The sequence below is a fragment of the Marmota flaviventris genome, chromosome 3, assembly GCF_047511675.1.
Source record: "Marmota flaviventris isolate mMarFla1 chromosome 3, mMarFla1.hap1, whole genome shotgun sequence".
NCBI lineage: Eukaryota > Metazoa > Chordata > Mammalia > Rodentia > Sciuridae > Marmota > Marmota flaviventris.
Window position 1 is genome coordinate 30,696,894 of NC_092500.1, and position 18,697 is coordinate 30,715,590.

Sequence of the window (18,697 nt, forward strand, 5' to 3'; positions counted from 1 at the left end):
TTAGTCCAAAGATGTTTTCCTTCCTCCTAGAAAGCACAGTGAGTCACCACTGAAGTTATTAGTTCATTCTTGATAACAGTTGTCACTGGCAGAGACCATGAAAATATTCCATCAGAGCATAGCACTGCCATTCCAAGCAGTCTTGCTTGCGTTGGTATTGATTTCAATTAAAACAAGTTCTCTGAATCACTGGGCTTCCTGTTGGCTGCCCTCATTGTGCAGTGATGCAAATGGAAAGCCTCTTTCGAACCTTGGATATCTGGTTACTTACAACCAGGCCCAGGCAGCTGGGGTATAAACAAAACCCAAGCACCAATCAATGTAGAAGGAAATGATCTTCATTTGCCCTGCATGATGTCATCCATCTTGGGGCTGACAATTTTCTAACAATTATTGACTGTGAGGGCGGGCAAATCTTACAAATTCATCTGATTCCTTATCAAGGCAGGTAGTCAACCATATCCCAAAACATTTGATTTGGTTCATTTCCTTGTGTACATATCCTTTCTCCTCCTCTTCTTCTTCTTCCTTTTCTAAATGCTTTTTGCCAACATTGTGGAAGGAGTCTTTGTTTGCACAAAGCACAAAAAGGTGCTCTGAACCTGTGTGGTGGTCCAGGTGTGTTTAACATTTCAATGGTTATTTGGTTTTAGCTATTATCTCAATCCAATGATCAGACTTCTTAGTTTTCACTAAATGATTCTGCAATTTGTATCACAATCAGTACTTTTGATGGCAAAGTGACCTTTGTTATTCCCAAAGGTACAAGGCATATGAGGCAGAATATGCAAAACATGGTGTAATTTGTAATTTTGTAAATTCACACTTTTGAATTCTTGGTCTTAATATTTGTATACTGGATCAAGTCATCTAGCTAGAAAGTGAGCCTAGATCATTCTGGTACAGAATGGCCAGTTTTTTTTTTTTTTTTCTTCTGACAGTTGGCTTCCTTTTGACACACAATGAGTTTACACTTTCAGCCTCCTTTGCATTTAGATGTGAGTGGTGCCCAGGTGTGATGGAAGTGCTGTGCACATTTTCCACCCTTTTGTCAAAAACCTCTCCCAGATGCAATTCTCTGCTGTCTTTTTCTTTCTCATAACTATATGAGAGGGCATCAAGGACGCAGGGTAGGGTGGATGGCAAGATGTGTGGAGTAGAGCATCTAGTCCCTCCCTCTGCTTTGTGACACACTAGCCCACACTGAACCATGATAAGAAATAAGAATTTACTGTGTTAAGCCACTGAGATTTCAGGTTGTTTGTTGTTAACATTGAGTCTAGCTGGACCCATGTACTGGCTTTCATGCTTCTGTATGTCATTGATAGTTTTCATTCATGATCTTCACAAATGAAATAGTGCTGGTGACATTAGAATAGATGATACACTATAAAACATTTAACAATGTGAGGAATTGTGAAGATATGTGAACATATCCATTGAGAATATGAAGGTTCTTAAGTAGTTTTCATCTAAATCCTTCCTATGTTGCAGGTCCCTTGTTCAATGTCAGAATCACCACCAGGGTTCCATGTCTCCACTCTATTTTGCAAGCAGAACTTTAATTTTTTTTTTAAAGAAAGCCCTATCTTCCCATAGTGGATCCATTATTCTATATTTATTTTTATTTTTTTATTCTATATTTATTAGGTCAATTTATATGAAATATCAAACAGTGATTGGGCAAAAGATGACAAAATAATATTTTAATATTTTGATTTTGTTGGATTCAATATTTGTACTTGAGAAGTGGGTGGATGCAGTACTAAGGAAGTCATTTTGTGGACAAGGAATCCAGGTCTAGTTAACTATATTTTCAACATAATTTCTTTTCCCTCTTCCTCCCAGTCCTGTATCTTTGTTTTCACAAGTGAAATGTGAGTGCAAAAGTGGCATGTGACATTTCCAAGCAAAAGCTTTCATAGCATTGTCTGGTTTCCCTCGGCCACTGGCTTGATTCAGGGACGGCTGTGCCTTTAACCTTGGTTACGGACTGGAGAGGTTGCTGGGCATGGTCTCAGACTGAGTCATAGCTTCCTTGAGGATGGTTCCCCACAAGAATGGCTCAGCTGGCTGTAGCCCAACAGAGGAAGGGCTCTTCTGATGGACGTGAGTGTGAGCGAGGTTTACCTTTACTGTTAAAACCAGATAGACTTCGGGGACATTTATTTCTGCTGTTGAGCAGAAGCTGCCTGATATACCAGAACTCAGAGAGTTTAGGTAACTTGCCTAAGATCACAGGATTAATAAGTCATGGAGTCAGAATTTGAATCCAGGAAGTCTAATTCCAGAACCTGTACTTTTAAACACTCTTGTGTGGGAGGAGGAATTTCCTGGTCTTTGTGTGTAGGATAGACTGGAACAAGGAGAGAGAAGAGACAAAAAGAACTTTTAGGAGCTATATAAATATGCAGTTATGAGAATCTGGAAGATGATGCTTATTTAGGGGCTATGATTTGGGTACAGCAAGTGCCTCATAAATAACACTTGACAAGGTGAATGAATGAGTTTTTCTGACTACAGGTGCCAGTAAGTTCTGCTGTCACCACCACATTCTGGTAGTCATTTTTTTTGAATCATAATTCATTGCCTTGCCCACACATCCTTGCTGTCCAGGTCTTTGAGTCACAACTTCCCTGAAGATGGCTCCCCACAGAAATGGCTCAGCTGGCTCTAGCCCAACAGAGGAAGGGCTCTTTTGCTAGACCTTGAGATCGTCATGGCTTTTTCTTAGCTTTTCCCATTTTTCCTTCTGTGGGCTTGGCATTATCAGGTGCAATTTAATTCATTCTTCCTTCATGCTTCTCATGATGTCACAACAGAAAATCTTTTTGAGGTCATGTTTTCCCTGTCCTTTCCCTCACCTTGTCTTCTGCATTTGGCACCAAGAATGGCAGAAGAAGTTATTTAAAGATGAAGACGGTCAGCTTGACTTAGCTGTTCCACAATGGAAATATATCAATCATCATGTTCTACACCACAAAGAAATACAAGTTTTATTTTTCAATTGAAGAGAGAGAGAGAGAGAGAGAGAGAGAGAGAGAGAGAGAGAGAGAGACAGAGAGAGACAGAGAGAGAGAGAGAGGCAGGCTGGGGATGTAGCTTAGTCCCCAGCATGTACAAAGGTCTGGGTGTGACCCCCAGTACTGCAAAAAAGAAAAGAGAGAGACTCTCTTTAGTTTTGTGAATGCAACTCTTTTCTGATTTGATGCTATTTGGAACCTGGGAACACAAGTCCATGTCCCAAGTCTATAGTCCCTGCTGCCTAAATTTTCATGCTAGAAAAGGAGTCAGCAAAAGTCAAACCCATGCTTGCTCTTAGTGGATCTGTGCAAGTCCTACATATCAGCAGTAGTTGGAAAAACAAAATACAGAAAATGGAGATTAATAAAGGGCTGAAACTGGTAAGACACGAGGAATGGGGTGAGAAAGAAAGAGAAGAGTGATGGGAAATAAAATAGATCAATCCTTTCTTGTACTAAAAGCATGCATTCTTATCTTCAAGATGCACACTTATTACCATTTTAAAAAAATTATATGGTGGATGCTGATACCATTTTCTGTGGAAAAAATGGGTATGATATGCTTGAATGCAATTTTACAGGAATGGATAATTTTATAAAACATCTGATGCAGGCTTTCATAATGAAGCCAAATTAAAAAAGGGTAGTTTAATTTGAAAAATCTATTTCTGGTAAGTATTATGCCTCTCATAATGTGATCAAATTATAAATTATGACAACTGACCTGGAAAGAACATTCAGAAAAGCTGAATGAATTCTATGAAATCATGAAGAGTGCAGATTCATTATAAAAAATAGCTCAGTTCCAGAGATATTTATTTAGTAGTTAGCTATTGGATTTCAACCCATACACTAAGGTCTAGAATACAGAAGTGAAAGAGACACAGTCCTACTGTGACTTGGGGACTCATCATTGAACAGTCAGAGGTGGGAATACTGGAAGATTCCTAGAAGAGGTAAAAGATTTGATGGATCTTGAAAGAGAAGAAATTTTATCCTGAGAAGAAAACATTGCAGCTACAAGACAGGAAAGGCCTCCGAGGAATGATGGATTGCTTTGAATTGCTAAAATTTAAATGTGAACCAATGAGTGACAGGTAACTTGGAAGGAGAAGTAAGAAGAAATTCCTTGGTAACATTTCATGACATATAGGATTACGTTATTCCACCAAAAGGCACATATTGAATGACAGTTCAGTCATGACCCTAAAAAATTCAGAACAAGTTTTATCATGTTTGGGGGAATATTTGATGCCACTCTCAGCCACTCTCTATTTATATGTAAATAGCATGAGTCTTATTCATTTATATAATCACCCAGTGGCCACTATATATATATAGTACTTACACATTATAAAAATCCAAGTATCAGAGAAGTATATATTTAAGTACTCAATGCAGAACATGGGAACAATATCCTAGGAATTCACAGGAAGGAGAAGACCTTTTGAGAGAGCATTTCCTTTCCTGTTGTTCTTCCCATTTCCTTAAATGCCTTTCCCCTCTTTCCCTCCCTTCCTTTCCTTTTATGATTACATGGATTATGTGGTCTCTGAGTGTTAAGATACATACCAGGAGATTGAAACATAGTGTTGAGCAGAAATATATATTAGATAATTGCCCCGCCCAAACATAGTTAAAATACAATGTGCTACTCAGAAAGCATACTCCAGAGAAGACAGGGCATCAACACGGCTGAGTGTAATAAAGAAGATCTTCCTAGAAAGTTCTTTAAGCTGACACCTCAGCATGAGGAGCAAAAGGCAGAGTGGATTCCTGAAGGTGAAACAGGTGTGGACAGATGACAAGGAGCAAGGGAGGACACGTAAGCCTGGCTAAATGGTGTGACGAAAGACAGGGACAGGAGGGTTCTCATAGGAAAGCTCAGGGAATGCATCTGCTCGGGTAACCACAGTGTGAGTTGCTACAATGTCTTTCTTAATTTATCCGTGAGAAAGACTTTTCTGACACCATGAAAGTTCATCCTCTCTTCTTATCCTACTTTTAATTTTAGTTATTTCAGTGGGATCTACTGGGGTCTTTATTTTTCTCTTCTCACTTTCTTTTACCAGTTAACTAATTTGGACTTCACGTATTTGGAACTTACTTTGAGGCAATTTAGATGCAAATGGATGGATTGCATTATTGCATTATACTTGGAAAGAAACACAAATTCATTTCTTTGCATTTAAATCTCTTCCATATCTTGTAATTCAGATCTAACTCATACTGAATTAGTGAGGTTGTGCTTTTAGTCCTGAAATAACTTTGGCCTTTTTTTTTCACATGGCAATTTTCATGGTGGCCAGTTATCACTGTGAGTATGGCTACAAGACTATGCTTCCTATTGGGTGCATTGGGCTAGTTGGCCCCAAGGATTTGGACATAAACTTGTTACCACCGTCAGCTGTCCAGCCACACACACAAAAAAATCTTGTTGCTGATGTTCCTCCCTTTCTATATTTAACAGATGGCCTTATTAAACTGTGTTCAGTGCCCAGAAACCAGTGAGCAGGAAGAATATGGTAGGTCTGGGGTGAATCATAAAGGCTATTCTAGGGTTGTGGTATTCTTCTCTGTTTTTCCTTTGCTCAAAACCAAGGAGCAACTTTGTTGGAGAAAAATCACAAAGCCAAGATGACTGATTCAGAGTTCACAAACCTCCAACAGGCATTCCACACTGCTCAGGAATCCTATTTTCTCCATCTCTCTGAGATGACTGTACCATGTCATCTTCTTTTTTCCTCAAACCTCCCACACATCCTCCTCCTACTGATGACCCAGACTCATACTTCATTGAGAAAATAGAAGTCACTGGAAATGAATTCACTCATCTTCCCACCACAAAACCTGCCAACGTGGTGCATCTGCAACCAAAATTTTCCTTCTTCCACAATGAGGGAAGTGATTCTCCTCTTCCCAGAAGGACCATTCCTCTTCTGGTCCTCTGGATCTCATTACCTCTTGGCTTATCTCTGCTCCTTAAGTTATTCCTGCTTTCCCTTAGTGGCCATGTCTCACTGGTTAGCATTCAAACAAGTTCCAGTATTTCCCAACACTTAGGAATTTTTGGTCATAAGTGTACATAAGTTTCTCCTCTATTTTTTCTGTTTTCCTTTATACACAAAATTTCTTGACTATCCAAACAAACTGCCTTAATCTCCTTACCTTCCTTCTACTCTTCCACCTGGTCCAATGTACTTTTTCACCTCTGCTAATTGGCACTTCCTTTGCTAAGTTCAACAACTACGTGAGGTTGCCAGATTCAGCAGACCTCTTCCCTGCTAATCTTTCTTGACTTCTCAGCGATATTTGTCAGAGGTGAAACTCCACCTGCTTGAAGCACCCTTTCTTTTGGCTTCCAGCATTATTTTCTTCTACTTCCCATTATCCTTTTCTGGGTTTTCTCTTTGATGTCGCCATTTCTCAAAGCTTGTCCTAGGTCTAAATTCTTTTTGTAGTTATATCATTTCCTTCTGTTTTGAGATCTATGTTCCAATATCTCCTCTGACCTTCAAAATTTTATATCTAACTTATTTATATTAACTTATTTCTTACATTTTCCTTTATAAAAATCATGAAAATCGCATACTCAGAAAAACCTCCCCCAAAACCAAAACCCCAAACCACAACACTGAGCCCCTTTTCTTCATCTGACTTGAGAATATCTTCATCCAGTTGGTCAAGAGAAAACCTAAAACCCGTTACATCCAAAAAAACTACTGAGTTGATAGCCACATAACATAAAATTAACAATTTTAAAGGGAAGAATTCAGAGCATTTTGTACAATCACAATGTTGTTTCTATATTTAATTCCAAAATATTTCACCTGGTAGGAAACTTGATACCTGTCATACGGTTACTTCTCTCCTCCCTCCCTTTGACCCTGGCAACCATCAATATGGGTTCACTGTCTCTATGGATGGACTTATTCTGGATAAGATATTTCACATAAATGGGAATCAAGTGATGTGTGATCTATTGTGTCTGGCTTCTTTCACTTAGAACAATGTTTGATATTTTATCCACATTGTAACATGTATTAGTATTTTGTTCCTTTTTAGGACTAAATAGTATTCCATTGTATGTATGGTAATCCCTTGGTGCCCTTGGGGAATTGGTTCCTGGACCACTCCCCTCTAGGATATCAAAAATCATCAGTTCTCAACTTCCTTATATAAAATGACATAGTATTTGCATACAACCTACACACATCCTTCTATGTACTTTAAATTGTCACTAGATTACTAATAATACCTAATGAAATAGAAGTATTATAAAAATAGTTTTTATAGTATATGGTTTAGTGACAAGAAAAAAATCTGTGCATATTCAATTCAGATGCAATTTTTTGCTGAATATTTTTGATTCATGGTTGGCTCTACCTGAGGATTCAGAATCCAAGGATACGGAGGGTCAACAGCATATAGCACACTTTGATTTTCCATTCATCCAGAGATGGACACTTGGATTTTTTTCCTACCTTTTGAATATTTTGAATAGTGTAAGATCCATTCTTGATCTTCCTTCTTTTTACTTTCATAGAGAATCCATCAGAAGTTCTGGTATGTTCATGACCACAATATATATCAATCCATGTCTTTGTTACTGGCACAACATCACCCTGCTATTTTGGGCCTTCAGCATTCCCATCTTTTCTTACTAACTATACTCTCCTTATATGTCTTCCTGATTCCGCTTTTTCTTGTGCTCCAATTATTTATCCACACACCAGCAAGAGCAATAACCTTAAAATAATAAAAAAATGTTAATAGTTATATTTATGCAGATATATGGTATATATGTATGTATATATCTGAGTATCTCTAAATATACAAAACTTGTATTGAGTACTCATTATGACTTATCCACTGTTCTATGGGTTTCCCATGAAATAATTCATTTAAATTCCAAAATAATTGAGTAGGTACTATTCTTATTGTTCTTTGCGAATGAGGAAACACAAAGTCACCCTCTTAATACCTCGCTGAGCCAAGACTTGAGCCTCTGTAAGCCATCTCGGGAAGCTGCCCTCTGATTGTTATGGGAGGCTGTCTGAACCTCAACATGTCTTTCTTCCTCTAAAAGCTGCTCCATGCTCCTTATTTCACTATTTTATGAGTCAAGACCTAAATGCCCTGCAGGAGGAGGGCCCTGGCTTTTTCTTCTCTCATCTTGTCGCTTTCCCCATTACTCACTGTGCTGTAGTGACTTCTTTCAGGCCCTTTATTACACTAAGCTTCCTCAGGTCTATCAGTCTGAAGCACTCATCTTTCTATCCATTCTTCATGTCTGAGCTACAATGACGACTCCTCTTGATGTCTCTTTCTACGATAAGTGCACTTCATTTGTGATTCTCTCTCTCTATTTTTAAAAATTTTATTAGTTATTGATGGACCTTTATTTTATGTATTTACTTATTTATATGCGGTGCTGAGAATCGAACCCAGTGCTTCACACATGCCAGGCAAGTGCTCTACCACTGAGCCACCAGCCCAGCCTGTGATTCTCTTTTTGAAAGTTCAAGTCTTATTTTATTTTATAATCATTATGATTATTTTGGTGGCTTATTAAACTCATCAAAATGCCAGGTTCTTGATGCCAAGGACTTATGTTTCCATGTTCATCCTGGTCATGATTATATCTCTGAAATTTTTCATAGCTTGGCACAGGCTGGATTACAAAATGGCTTCAGTTGCTGGATTGGATTTCTGGCTTCAATTCTACATCTTATGTAGAGGGAAAAAAATGAATTGAACTACTTAGATTTTACTTTGGTCTCTGTATAGCTTTATGTCCTTCCTCTCTGCCTTTCAGTGCCCCTTTTGTGGAGAAAAGAACTAGTCTTGGTTCCATATGTTGCTAAATAATTGTCAACTTTGTTGCATTGGGCAGGCAACAGTTGAATTCTACACTTGATCCCAAGGAAGAATAAAAAGTACTTGTCCAAACAAAAGACAGTCTAGCAGCATCTGGTCTCTTTGTGGTATGGTCTGAAGTACTTTCTGGTTGGTGATACTTGTTTTCCCTTCACATCTCTATTTGTTTTTTTTTTTAAAAGGAATAACACTTGGAATTGTTAGAGCCGGCACCTGGCACGTTGGTCAGGCAGAGCAGCTTTACCTTATAATCAGCCCATCATGGAAACGAAAATAATACCATGTCACAGCGAGACAATTGTAAGATTGCAGGAAGCAAGACAATACCCATCCTGTGATGACAACCCACATTCTGCCAACACTGTAGAAAAAGAGTCCGCAAATTGCCTCTTCCAAGTTCTCCCACATGAGTCTGTTCCCAAAGATACACTTGTGCCTCAATTCTGAAGGAGTGCCCCTGAAGAGATAAAAAGGCAGAGCTGAGGAAGCTTCCCGAGGTATACCTTCCTGCTAAGATTTATCTTAAAATCACACAGCAGATGTCCCTTAGAATAATCAGGAAGATAGAGGACTCAGAAATCATGACGGCTGTCATTCATTGACTGCTTGGGGGTATACATGCAATTATAACCATTTTGAAAAGTAGGAATTACTTTCTTTTCTTGTGTCAAATGAGGAAGTTGAAACTTCCAGAAATTAGCAAACTTGTCTTCTGCCTCTTAACTAAGAAGTGGGAAAGCTGTAATTCTCAATTGTGTCTGGATGACTATAAAGCCACAGTGATACCCACCATTTTCAAGATTAAGGACTATTGTTTTATAAATTGTATCTGTGTGTGTGTGTGTGTGTGTGTGTGTGCTTTTTAAAAATCTATTCATCCATTGATGAGCATCTAGGTGGATTGCATATCCTAGCTATTGTAAATAGTGGCCCAGTAAACTTGGTGTATTTTTGATATACAGATATCATTTGATATATACAGATATATACCCAGAAGAGGGATCCTTAGATCATACGGTAGTTCTATTTTCGTTTTCTTGAGGAACTTCATATTGTTCTCCATAATGGCTATACTAATTTACATTCCCACCAACAGTGTATAAGAGTTTCCATTTTTTCTCCAGCATTTGCAATTTTTTGACTTTCTTACAATAGTCATTTTAATTGGGATGATATGATAACTCACTGTGGTTTTGATTTGCATTTCTCTGGTGGCTAATAAATTTATGTACTTTTGCATAAATTTGTTGACCGTTTGAATTTCTTCTTTTGAAAAGTGTCTATTCAGATCCTTTTTCCAGTTTTCAATTGGATTATTTGGTTATCAACAGTGAGTTTTTAAAGTTCTTTGTATATTCTGGATATTAATCCTATGTCAGATGAATGGCAAAAATCTTTCCCCATGGCAAATATCTTCTCTCTTCACTCTATTGGTTGTTTCCTCGTATACAGAAGTTTCTTTGATATGATCCTACTTGTCTATTCTTGCTTTTATTTCTTGTGCTTTTGGGGTCCTATCAAAAAAATCACTATTTATATAGATGTCTTGAAGTGTTTCCCCTGTTTTCTTCTAGTACTTTCAAGTCTTACATGAGTTCTTTGATCCATTTAGAGTTTATTTTTGTACTGGATAAGAGATAAGGGTCAAATTCTAATATTCTATATGTGAGTATCCCGTTTAATTTTAAGTAACTTAAGTCCTCAATACGTGTATTTAGAAAAACTAACCTCAAATCTGGACACACTGTATATCATTAGCATGTCCACTTCATCTTTAAAATGTATATGAGTCTTTGTTTAATTAATTAATCACAATAGTAGTGGCATATATTTATTGAGGGTTTTCTCTTTCCCCGGTGCTATGCTACCTGTATTATCTTCCCTCTCTTCATAAAGAACACTCTGTGAGATAGGTACGATTATTATTTATGTCTTTCAGAAGGAAAAAAAAAACAAAGTTAAAGAAGTTAATAGCTCATCAACTATAAAGTGGCTGTTGGATTCTCAAAACCTTGTTCATAACCTCTCAAGAATTAACTGTAATGATGTAGCTTTCCATCTGCCTTTAGAAGTTGCAGATATTATCTGATTTTGGTAGTCAATACTGCAATGTATTGGTTCTGCAGTATTGATGTCCAGTATCAACACCCAAATCTAATTATACCTCTTTTCACAGAGCCATATCAATGGCATGGATAAGCTGAAAACAGTGGGACTGTAGATAATCAAGCACAGTAATGGAGTTGATCCACTCACTGGCAAAAAGATGTGGGAATCATAGACTTTATTCTCAATCTCTTTCCTGAGGGAGAAAAATTGGGAATGTGGAAGACCTGGTGAATAATTACATAGCAGGAACTTGATTTCAATAATACTGGCTCAATGTGCAAGGGTATATCGAAGGGAACCAAATGTGTACTCCAGGAGCTGGCACAGGATTTGCGATCAGGTGTCTGAAATATGTAAGACTCAGAAAATTAGGGACAAAAGAAAAGTAGGAGAAGAAGCCATGCATAAAGAAGAGCACAGATTTGGGATGTTAGCAGGTGGTTGGCAAGGGATGGGCAGGGCTAAGTCTGAAACTGTGATAGTCAGCAAAGGGAGAAGACAAGAGAGCAGGTTTGGGAACAAGCTGATGTGATCTCAGAGCACTCAGAGCACACAGACTCTGTTCTTTAAATGATTCCAGATATTGTTTAGAGATTGTGTCACTCTTCAGGTTTTCTATCTTTTTCTTGTGGGATGGGTACCAGGGATTGAACTCAGGGGCACTTGACCACTGAGCCACACCCCCAGTCCTATTTTGTATTTTATTTAGAGACAGGGTCTCACTGAGTTGCTTAGCACCTCACCGTTGCTGAGGCTGGCTTTGAACTTGCGATCCTCCTGCCTCAGCCTCCTGAGTCACTGGAATTAAGAGTGTGCGCCACCACCCCTGGCTTTCTACATACCTTAAGCATGAAACTGTTTCCTTCTCTGGTACCATACAACTGGCTTATGTATAATCTATGCCATCATTTCCAGCCATTAATTATCTTCTAGGTATGCCTTCCTAGGTTCAAAAGAGCCTGTGAATAAAAATTTTATGTTTCCCATTTATGGAATATCATCTAATTCCAACCATCTGCTTTCATCAGTACTTAAGCAATCAACATTCTTTATAATTTGCAGGGCATGGGTCTAGTCACTGTTCTAAAAAATTAGGTGCTTCATAAAAAGCATTCACAATGATTCAGAAATTTATTTTTCTTTGATATTAAAAAAAAGCCAAGTGAAATCTTTAGGCTTTGTTAAAAATGATAGAACTTGGGACTTTTCAGACAGACAGTGAGTGTGGGTGTTAAGTGGGTTTTCAATGGTGTTTGATTCATCAAATTTATCTTGCCATTATTCTAAGTTATTATTTTTGTCTTTAAAAGTAGAATATTTGGAATGGGAAAATATTTCCTTTACTTTTCAGAATTTTTTCAGTTTCCTGAAAATAGAAATTATAAAGAAGAAAAAGAATTAATAATGCTTTAGATAAGTCAAGGTATGATTACTTTATAATGTCAAGGCAATGAAATCTATTTGCCATCTGATTTGTAGGTGGGAGGGCATTCAGCCTTGCTAGCAAGCATAACATTTTCACACTTAAATCCAGCTGTACAAGGTACCACTGTAGCAAGTAGTTTGCTCTTACAGTTTCCCCAACCTCAATTGCTGGCACACATTAATTTGTGCCATGCTTAAGAGCCAAACTTCTGTCAGGTGCAGTGGTGCACGCCTGTAATCCCAAAGGCTCGGGAGACTGAGGCAGGAGGATCACAAGTTCAAAGCCAGCCTCAGCAAAAGCGAGGCACTAAGCAACTCAGTGAGATCCTGTCTCTAAATAAAATACAAAATAGAGCTGAGGATGTGGCTCAGTGGTTAAGTGCCCCTAAGTTCAATCCCCAGTATACCCCCTCCCCCCAAAAGAGCCAAGCTTCTGACTGGGTTTATGCCCTCTTTCTGCCACCCACTAGCATAGGGTGGTTATGAGTTTTAATTGAATACATATGAATAAAAACTGCACAGTATGTGTACTATGTACACATTAGCTAATAGTAGCAATCATTCAAATAAAAATAATTAAGTAAAATGAACTTGTTACTCCACCCTATAATTTTAATACTAACATTGTCTTTGTGATAATAATGCTGATATTTTTTGAAAAGAAAGTTATCAGTTGTTAAGCACTGTGCCGTGTTACATCTCATTTAATGCTCACAATAAAGCTATCTGTGAGTTGGTGTCATGATTGTCACCCTTTTATACTTGGGGGTCAAGTGACATTCCTAGGGTCACAAAGGTAGAGCAGAACCTGAAACTATGCAGTGTGACTTAAGCATCTTTACCCCAAGTCACTCTGCTCTACTTTTTGCATAATTTTTGTAATTGTTTGTAATTGTAATCCAGTTAGTTAGTCATCCTGTAAGCCTTTTATCTCCTCTACAGAGCCTTAGAACCCAGGACAACCAACTCCTTTAGGTTGCTCACATATTTCCATGTGGCTGGGGTTACCTTAATTTTGCCGGAAATCACATTCCAAAGATGTCCCCAGTTTTACCCTTATCTAGTATATATCTAGAGATTCAATCAATTATGTATTATATTTCTATAGTAATCTAAAACTTTCACGTACAGTCCTAAGTGGTAGGTCCCATGATTTCCATTTTAGAGATTAAAAACCTGAGGCTCAGAAAAATTGAATGACCTTCCCAAAGTCTCATTATTAGATATGTCAGGAATCTGTCAATTTCTGGTCTAATGTTCTTTCTGTGAGAGGTGGTACTAAACCATAGGTCAAGGTTCTGTTTCTCCTTACCAGGCATCATTTGGTTTGCCCTTATTTTAAAGCAACACTAATTAATTTTAAAGATGAACTTTGAGTCACTAACCCTGGGGTTGGTTTCGAAAGGAAGAAACCATAGTCAGCTTCCATTTTTATCTGCCTCTTTGAGAGTGTCATAATTTACTGAAAGAGTTTAGAATACATGTCTGTAAAATTTGCATGCATGCTGTGGAATGACCTTTGATCTTGTCCTCCTGGGCTGTGTGTCCCACCTCCTTCCAGAGTGATGACATTGGTCTGCTGCTTGATGGGAAGTGAAGATGTAGATAGCGGGTAGCTCCTTCTACCCAGGGAAAGAGGTTTCTACAACAGGACCCAAGACCTCTTCTGCTCCACTGATGAGGACTTCTCAGTGATCTGTTTGCACATTCTTTTCCTGCCTGGTAATTATCACCAGCTGTCTCAACTTAAAAGGAAGGAATCTCTTTGAAATCCTCCCTATCCTCTGTGAAATGTGCTACTGAAACATGCTAATTAGTAAGTGGACTTAGGACAACACAGATATGTGTTTCCTGTGAGTACTGGAGAAGAAAGAGGAGGAGGGAGGTGAGCATCTGTCTCGCTGCATATGTGTGTGTCTGCTTTTCTAATTTTCAAAATGACATTTTTAATCAAACTCTGCCCAAGTGTGATCAGTAGCCAGCCAGCCAGCAGTGAAGGCCCAAGTACCCAAGTGAGTTGACTTCTCAGCTTTCATTGATACTTCCTGCCTGAGCTTCTCAGTGGTTCACGTCAGAAGGAAGGGACAGTGACCTTGCTTCTCTTCCTCAGCAAACGGATTACCCTCACTCTTTTCTACAGTATCAGTAATCACAGGACTCCAGGGAAATAAAAAAATAGCTCCCGTTCCTTCAGGGACCCCTGTCTCAGAGTAAGCTGAGAGTCAAGGGGATCCGTAACAATTAGCACACCCGGGAATTGGAGGAGAGAACTCAGAAGCATAATGTTGCATTGTGTCAAATATACTTAGCTAAAAATGGAGAACCCACTGGTTTCCAAGTGTAAACTGTGATTATGTGAAAATCTGTGTTTTTATAATTCTGAGCAGCAATTTCCAGGGTTTCAAACTTACTGGCAAGCACCTCTTGGGGCAAGAACTGCTCATGACATGGAAAGGAAGTTGGCGGATTTTATGGAAGCACTTGGGGATTTATTGACAGGATGAAAAGAACTCCTAGGAGACTAGAGGCCCGTCCTTGGGACAAGGGTGGGCAGTATCTTTTACCTCCAAGATCATTCTGCTGGGGCAGTCTAGTCAAGAATCCACCTTGGCATTCCTGAGGCTATCTCAGCAGAGCTTCTGGACACCCCAGGGACTGCGGAGCAACAATCTGTACCCCAGCTGGTCTCATATTCTTGTCTCACTGGCTCAAAGTCTTACTGTGAGTGTTTGATAGGTCGAGATTTGTTCACATCCCTACTATGTGACTGCCAGGTGGAATGGGGCGGTAATCAAAAGATGGATTGTCATACTGATGTCCTATTGATGGTGTTGGAGTTTGCTGTTTGGCTATTGTTTCTCCCCAAACCACATGGGAAGGATAATTCCACATGAGAAAATTAGTTTATTTTTTTTAGCAAGAAAACTTGATAAATATCTACTTCAAAAATCTACAGAAGGAAGATTCTGTTTGTCCAGTCTCCCTCAGTTATGGGATATGCAGTCTTGCATGGCCAGTGGTATAAGAGACTTATCCTGCAGATCTAAACACCTGGTTCAACTGACCCAGCTCTGGGAAGCAAAGCAGTAACTGAGTTGTCTGCAGCTCCTGAGAGTGTTCCAAGGATTGGAGGTGAAGCATGCTTCATTCCAAGGATGCCCCATCTTTTGTGCCTCTGGTCTACCATAGCTCTCTGATGACTTAGCTGCCCTGACTTACTCTCGTCCTGTCCTTGATGTCTGTGTACTCCTGGCTCTGGCTTGGCTGCTTGGTTTTTCCCAGCCTGTGATTTTAGGTTCTCTTCAGCTGAGTAGTCAACTTCACTCTTTCTCTTTCCTGCTTTTGGTTGAAAGCAAAGGGAAGAAGAAAGGATGACAATATCTGGTATCTCTTTGGGAGACAGAGCAGATCGACGCATATGATGTGAGGGCTACCAACCCAAAGCTACGAACTTTCGTCTCCAGCTACAGTTCCTTTGTTGTCCTCACTGCTCTCAGAATTAAGTTGAAACCATTAACTAGGTAGATAAGCGCTTTCCTGAACTTCCTTCCTTCCCTCTGCTTCACATTCTAGGCTCAAACTTCACCCATCTACTTTCTCCATACACAACAGGCCCACCTCTAACATTTACAGGGCCCCTGACTTGAGTATACATTGAGATCATAAATTCTATTTCTAAATTCTTAAAATGTATACATTAAGCTAATACATTGTTGCATAAAATACATTCTGTCCTCTGCTTTTGATTTAAATATATATATATATATATATACACACACATACTTTTAAAGCTACCTAGGAAGCTAAGTTTAGATTTTGAATTCTCAGATTCCAGAATTCCACATCAAAATGTCATGGCTCAGGAGGGCATTCCCAGCACCCAACCTACGAGGCTTCTCTTCCCACCCCTTGATCTGGCCTGCACCACCAAAGATTGTGCTTGTGGGAATATTGGCATGTAATCCACCCATCAAGGAACCATCAACACATCTGGAAATGGCTATCCCTTACCAGCAAAAATACAGTCTTAGTTCACCCCTGGGAGGAGAGTATGAGAAAGAAACACTTATAGGTTTTGTAAGGGACAAAGGGCCACTGGGGCAAGTGCTTCTGGAGTCCTGGATTTCAGATCAGGGTCTAGAATGGAGTGTGAGAATGAACTCTGGGTAAGCCTCTCTTGGTCTTATAGACTCTATAACCTTGGTGGGAAGCCAGGGGGTGGTAGAGTCCAGGAGCTGAGGCCCCCTTGCCAGGTATAAGGGTTATATTGGCACAGATTTTCCTCTGCCAGGTTGGTTTTCCCCTATATTATCTAATTGACTCATTCATCTCCCAAGTAGCAGAGCTTATTCTACCTCCTTCTTCCAGGAAATCTTTGTCATTCTCCTAACACAAATTACACCTTTCTCCTAAACCGACTCTTTACACTTACCGTATGTCTAAAGATGATTTAACCTCTCAGTTCCTCAATTTACTTTCAGGACTATCATATGTTTGGAAGAATTAATATACACAGAATTTTAGAAAAGTAACAGATTAAAAAAAAGATGTTAGCTATTGTAAGTATTATCATATATTCACATAGTACCTTGTACTTATTCCTGTAGAAATATTTCACATTGTTTTATTATTATGTTTTGTTACATCTTTCAAGAAGATAATATGTTTCTTGAAAATAAGGACTTATTTTGAATTGGTTTTGTATTCCTAACAGAAAACTCAATATGTTACTTAGTAGGTGCTCAATAAATGTATTTGGAGTACATGAATTGCCTCTTGGGGAGTCGGAACTTACAGTTCTGCTGTAACTTGTAAAGAAAAACTCTGGGAAATCGAACTCAGCTTCTTAGATGCTCCTGACTTGAGGCCTTTAGTAGAAGGAGATGGTAGAACTAAACCAGAATCATGTCACAGGATGGCATAGAGAATAAATATTACTCAAGTGTCATTCCAGCCCAGGAACTAGATAATGCTTGCACAAGCCACTAACTCAGTGTCCTGGCAAAGATTTCCAATCCAAAACATTCCATTATGTAATGTATTTGTCTTTATATAAGCCAAATGATTTGCCAAACATTCTTCCAATGGTTTTTGAGACCACATGTTTCTCTACACCCATGATCTGGGGTGTCTGAGCCACTATTTTCCTTAATTGGACCTGTTTATCCTGGTAACTTGAAGATAGGCAGAGCTCAGGAAATATGGGTAAGAGAAAGACTTTAATGATGTTTGCTTGATTACGATAATGAAACTGCTCCGCTGAGTTTTTTCCATCATTTACTTAAGTGGTTGCTAAGTAATTTCAGTCCAGTTCCACAGTTAGAATGAATGGCCCTGGCTGCCAGTTGGTTAGAAAACTGTTCTGTTCATCATTCATTCATTCATTCATTTGGACTTGTCATGAACTGCGATTGAATGTAGCAAGATGTTTTATACAAGCCTCAGAGACAAAAATGAAGGAAAATAGAAAATACTCCTAAGAGAATTCCCTTTTCCTTTTCTTTTAACACTGTGTTCTCTCATTTAGCTATGCATATAATAAAAGTAAACATTACAAATAGAGTTTTCAAAATTAATTAAAATAAAGATCATTTAAAGTCATCAACCTTTCTAATCAAAACCAATCTTATTATAACAAACATCTATGTAAATAGTGTTTATAATGTGCCAAGCACCTAATGTTTTAAGTATATTAACTTATTTAATCCTCACAGTAATCCTGTGAGGGAAAGCATATTATTCTCCATAATTTACAGATGAGAAAATAGAGACATAGAGAATTAGAAACTCTTTCATTTATTTTATTTTTATGGTGCCAGGGATTGAACCTAGGGCCTGGTGCATGCTAACCACATTTTGTAGCATTGAGCTACAACCTTAACTCTAAAATTAGGAATTTAGATTAAAATTATATAATAAGTGGTAAGACAAGTATTCAAAACCAATCCATCTGTCTGTGCTCTGTGGAATAGAGAAACATTTAAATAATTTTTTCAAATAGAGGGGCCCTGTTGAGCTAGATTATAAAAGAATATTAATGCAAACTTTTAGTATTTATTTTTTATTACATGCATATTTTAATTTTTAATTTCTAGGCAAATCAGTCCTCTGTCATGGAATAAACACTAATGTGATATGAGGCTGATTGTGATGTTGGTTAACAAGTTTTTAACTAATGGAATTACAATGTAATGTATTGAGCATCTGATATTTTGGCCCTTTTAGGATTTGGGACTGAACTCTGTAAATGAAGATTTTTC